The 5,853-nt window shown below is 42.6% G+C and overlaps 1 long non-coding RNA gene across 1 annotated transcript; it reads left to right on the forward strand.

Annotated features, from left to right (window-relative positions):
* The first annotated feature begins 2,603 nt into the window (after positions 1-2,603).
* On the forward strand, positions 2,604-5,361 carry LOC140595839 (uncharacterized). Its single transcript, XR_011997743.1, has 3 exons — positions 2,604-2,779; positions 3,342-3,441; positions 4,915-5,361. It is a non-coding gene; the product is annotated as an uncharacterized lncRNA (long non-coding RNA).
* The last annotated feature ends 492 nt before the right edge of the window (positions 5,362-5,853 follow it).

Raw genomic sequence — 5,853 nt, forward strand, 5'->3', positions numbered from 1 at the left:
AGAACTACTGTCACAACTACATTATCTTGTTTGAAGGATCAAAACATTTGCCAGCCACATCTCCTTATTCATATTTGAATAAAATATCTTTGATAATTTAAACTTGAAATATTCAATTTTGATTTTACTTCCTTTTATCCAAGGAATAATAATACCAATATTCTGTGGGGGAAGGCCACTACTTTCTTTCCCCTTCTCTTCATCACATCAAAATGAAACAATTACAATCAGAATTTTTCAGAATTTTTTATCTAACACATTTTCATAAATGGGAAATATACTACAGTCAGAACTAACTATATTTTTTACCTGCTGCCAAAATGTTTCTTAAAATTCTTGACTACTTTTTTGGGAGTATTTCCCTTAAATTATGAGACCATATCAAAAATTTGAGGTACTAACAGATATAACCACCTCTATACGTAGCATGTGTCTGTGTATATATGTGTGTCATATCTATTTATTGTATATATATTATATTTATATATACACATGTTTATTATACATAGACACACATACATATTTTTCCACCTGCAATGGCATGTTCTGCAACTTCTAATTCTTTAGTTGAAGATGACCTAAGTTATCTCTTTACTGGCATCACAGAAACTTTCATGTAGTGAATACCAGCATTTCTTGAACATTTAGTGTTCCTCAGGAGTCATATTAAGTTTTATTCTATCCCATGAGGTATGCTTTATTATATAAATAGACTTTAGAAAAGATAACTTTGAGCATATTGTTCAGTTACACAATATCTAAAAATTCAAACTCATATTTTTCTGACACCAAATGAATGCTTAGAACAAACACTATATAATGTGACTGATTTCCAATGGGTATGTCAGAGCTAATTTTACATGGTAAAGTAGGCAGTCACCTTCACAGTATTATCCTAGGTAATACCCCTAAAATAGGTCTCCTGTCCTAAAATATCTCCCCCATCTAAGGTTATACCTAAAATCCCATCACTATGTAAATACCCCTTAGAAGCAATGTATTCAAATCTTCTGTGAATGCACATTGTTCTCACCTCTCAGATGAATACACATTCCTTCCACCTCGCTAGGTAACACTTCTCCCTGCACATCTGCATCCATCATATCCATCATTTCGTGCTTCCTGTGAGACAGTCGTTCTCAGACTGTGTTGTATAGGGCTTCTTGGCAATGATGACGTAGAGAAGACAAACCCTGGGTCCATTCACCCCTTTTCCAGGATAGCTGTAACAGTTTGAAAGTTGCTTATGAATTAATTTGGGGGGGGGGGTGCAGTCTTAACTCTCTTGTGAAATTTCATAAACACCATCCCCTATAACATAGATGACCGGGGTTATATTTAATATAGCCAAATTCTAAATTTGAACATCCCCGCCTCCCACCCCCCGCCCTGGGAGATTCCATGACGTAATCCAGCTCTGTGACCCTGTGAATTTGTGATACTACTTATGGAAAATTTTCACCATTCACCTTGAGTCATTTTTCACAAACAGAGAGAGCATGATATCTCAATTCAGGGGAGCTAAAGCCAGACAATTAATTGCAGGTGGATTCCGCGATTGCCCTGTGTGTGTGTGGACACGAGAGAAATCTAATAACTTGAAATTTTAAAATAAACTCTTAAGAACTTCACTTTTTGCCGGTTAGGTTTTCTAACTGATCAGAGACTAAGTACCAGATGCTATCACTACTTATTATTTACTTTTTCAAGTTGGACTTTGAACTCTAAAAATGGTTAAGATCGTACTCCGTGAAGTCTGATGTGTGAGGCTTGTGGAGTTCTTTATAACGTCCAGAAAGTTCTGTGTCTTTATTATGCCATTATCTTCCTACATTTAATATGTGAGGTATGCAGGCATGTGAGGTATGAGACGGGCATCATCTTCTAACTGAAAGAGAAAGAGAAGCTGAGCGCCTTGGCCCTGGGTCACAGTCGCAGCCCAGCTCGCAAGAACCGCAGCTCCCAAAGGGCAGGTGATTTTGTCTGTTTCGTTTACTCACGTATCCCCAGCGTCTGGCACACAGTAGGTGGGATTAATCAAGGAAGCTGATTAGAACTGGGAATGCAATTCATTTCTTCAGTTCTACGAACTTCTCTATTGCACTTTTTATATTGGCAAGAGTTCTCTGGGTGCAACTGTTGTCAGGTTTGCGACGGCAAGGCCACTGAGCCCTTTCCACGGAAAAGCGACGGGGAAGGAAGGAAAGGAGGGCATTCACGGGGTCCGCCCATCTCCCCCGAGGAGTCAGAGAAGGAGGGCCGCCGGGTGTCTCCGTGCCGAGGGCGCTGGCCTGGCGGTGGCGGCGGTGGTGCTAGCGGCGGGGAACTTCTCTGGAGCCCCGTGTGGCCGGGCCTGGCAGGCTCTGGGGGCACATCCCAGAGGCTGGCGGCGCGGGGGGCGGGGCGAGGGCGGGGCCTGGGCGGGGCGTTGAACGCGGGAGGAGGGGCCTGGAGGGGCCTGGGCGGGGCCAGGTGGGTGCGGGGAGGCGGGGCCGGGGCGGGGCGTTGAGCGCGGGGAGGCGGGGCCGGAGCGCGGGGAGGCGGGGCCAGGGCACCCCTGCTTCGCGGGCTCTCTTCTTGCCTTTGCAGCTGCGGCGACGGCAGCACCATCCTCCTCCTCCTCGCTTCCTTTCCTTCCCTTCTGCTTCTTTCTCTTCTCCTCCTCTCCCTCTCCCTCCCTTCCCGGTCTCACTCTTTTTTCCCCCTTTTCCCTTAGAGCCTTCGTTCTCCAGGTCCCGCCGTAGGCTCAGCGCCCGCGGACCTCCCAGTGTGCGCCCAGGTAGGAGATGTGCCGGCCCTCGGGTGCCCTGCAGGGCTCTCTACACCCCCCGCCCCCCGCCCCCGGAGGCAGAGGTGGGAGGAGGGTCTCTGTGCGGTGGCTGCAGGCCGAGGTCGGCTGAGCTGCCCCGGAGCGTCAGTCCTGCCCCCGCCCCCCCCCCCCCCCCCCCCCCCCGGCGTGTCCTCAGGGAGCGGGGCGCTGGTGCTGGGCTCCAGGAGACCCCCCTCCACGGGCCAGGGTTAATACTACCTGCGATCGCAATGTGCAACTCTGCAAAGATAATAGAAGTGGGATTTCGAGGTGAAACAAACGGGCAGCATTTCCTCCTGTCCCACTCTCCACTGAATGAGGAGCACTTGGTCACTTTCAAGTAGTTTTTGAAATCCAAGAATACTCAAGGTTGATGGGAGTGGAGAGTGGGACAGGAGGAAATGCGAATGGATGAGTTTTGCCCTTTTCTGAGTTTTAGTCTTTACTCTTTTATTTTTCCTCTTTGTTTTTTGAATTATGAAAACAAATATCCGAAATTTATCTAATCCATTTTTCTTTCTTCTTTTTAAAGGTTACTTCAGCGCTGCTCTACTGGCTGCGTTCTTTCTCCTTGTCTTTTATTTGAGACAGAAATTTCAAGAATCTGCGGGAAACAGGGCAGGACTATGGAGGTGTGTGTTTGGGGGAAGGGAGGGAGTAAAATGAATTAAATCAGAAGGGCCATCCTTGCAAAGGAGAACGTTAGTGTCATTCTGACTGGTACAACCAGCCTTTGGGATTTTGTCAGGAAATAAAAAACTTTCAGTAGCAAAAGCCCATTTCACAAGATCATTGTTTGCCACCTGCTGTGAGCTCTTATCACAGTGCTTCCAGGACATAGACCCCACAAGGAGGCGTACGTACATGTGTACACACATAAATATTTGTAATGTTACAAACAGCAGTGCATTTCTGAAGACAAATAATTTGAGGGCTTGGGGATTGAACTATGCATGACAGTTGTAAAGGAAACAAAAGATATCGTCTGGAGGTATACCATATGATTTGGATGAATAGATCGGTGGATATTGGTAAGGATCCATAACATTAATTTCAAAGGTACACTACATTTTAAAAAGACCAAGCAGCATTGAAAATATTTACTAACCCAAATAGACCACTGAAGTTAAGTGATATTACAAAGAGTTTATTGTATTTGAGAAAAAGAAATCTAGTTTCTGATAGATAAATCGTTTCTATTAAAAAATCAATTTTAAAATTTACTTTCAATTTTTTTTTAAATACACACTTAATGACTTTGTCTCCCATTCAACAAGAATAAAACTCAACTCCATTGTTATAAAGGGTACTTCCCCTTCAAATTCATGCAAGTTCTTGAAAATGCAATGTGTGACGGACATGGATCTTATTATTCATCAATTCATTGCTCTTGACTTTTCTGGAAGCAGAGGAGTCAGGTTGTGATAAAATATCTTTTCTGCATTCCTGGTCCTCCACAATTTCCAAATCCCAAACAAGTACAGATTGGAGACTAGGTAAGCCAGGTTGTTATAGCAGTGTCCTCTCCTCTGGACCTCATCTTGCAAAGACCACTCTATCCAGCGTTTACAGCATAACGTAAACGTAAAATGGGTAAAAGCAACATTGGTGTGAGAAATCTAGAGTACAACCACATAAAAAGGGTCCTGATGGGGAATTAGATCAGGTAGGGATATACTGGCTTATTTAGTTCAGGGAACTGCACTAGGCACCATAGAGATTCATGTAAGAACAACGAAAAATGAACTTACGTGTTAGAAAGTCTAACAAAGGAATGGGAAAGAGATGCATACATGTGATACATGAACAGATCATTATGTCATGTTTCCCATATTTGTGAAATGGGGATGATGATGGTGATGAAGATGACGACAATACAAATAGAAATAATAGAAATATCGAATTGCCACTGATTATTTTCTCTATGGCAGGCATTGCTCTCAGTATCTTACTTGGATTAAATTTATATATCACAATTTTTCATTATGAGTCTCTGTCCTCAGCATTATGAGATTTTCAGATGACCTGTGCTCTGCCCACTGAGTATCATTGCATGTCCCTGTTCTCTCAGCCCCAAACAGCCTCACGCTCTTCTGTCTGTCTAGGATTGAAAACCAACAATGGAGGAAGGGGACATCTTCCTCTTGATATACTGAAGCACATTAGCTCAATGCCACTACAGGACCAGACTCATGCTGTATGTCAAATAACAATGTTTTGTTTGGGGCAGTGGTTTGGTTTGGATTTTTTATTATTCTCTAGAAGATGTGACATATATACATATATGTTCTCCAAATATATGTATATATTCTCCAATCAAAAGAGCTCTCACTGATATAGTTACTTTCCTCCAAGGATTTTTTTTAAAGATTTTATTTATTCATGAGAGACACAGAGAGAGAGGCAGGGACACAGGCAGAGAGAAAAGCAGGCTCCCTGTGAGGGGCTGATGTGGGACTTGATCCCAGGACCCCAGGATCATGACCTGAGTCAAAGGCAGATGCTCAACCACTGAGCCACTCAAGCACCCCTCCTCAGAGGATTTTATTCCCAAATTTTCTAACTATTAAGGTCCCGCCTTCCCACTGAGCATCCTATCTCCTAGAGAGTATGCAAAATAATGTGTTTGGAAAATAACAATATATCTATTATTTACTGTTTGATCATAACAATTTGGGTTTTTTTTTTTTTGGAGTTCTACATTATTATGCTTATGTATTGTTGATAAAGTGTTGATAAAGCATTAAGGAGGTATGCAAAATTCTTTGTAAATTACTGAATTTGACGTATAAGATTATTCCATTTGTGATGTCGCTTGCCTTGACCTACATGGTAGTGAATTAGAATTTGATTATGGAAGATTTCTTTATACCCCTATTCTTTGCTCTGAAAAGTTGCAGCATTGTAAAGAATGAATTAATAAATTACTTGTATAAACTGTACATGGCATCTACCTAAGATTTCTAGCAATATTTGAGTTGGATCTTTGATTCATATGGTAAGACATTGCTCCTGCACCTAATTACAGTAGGAATGAGCTTCAC

Source organism: Vulpes vulpes, chromosome 16, assembly GCF_048418805.1.
Source record: "Vulpes vulpes isolate BD-2025 chromosome 16, VulVul3, whole genome shotgun sequence".
NCBI classification, from domain to species: domain Eukaryota; kingdom Metazoa; phylum Chordata; class Mammalia; order Carnivora; family Canidae; genus Vulpes; species Vulpes vulpes.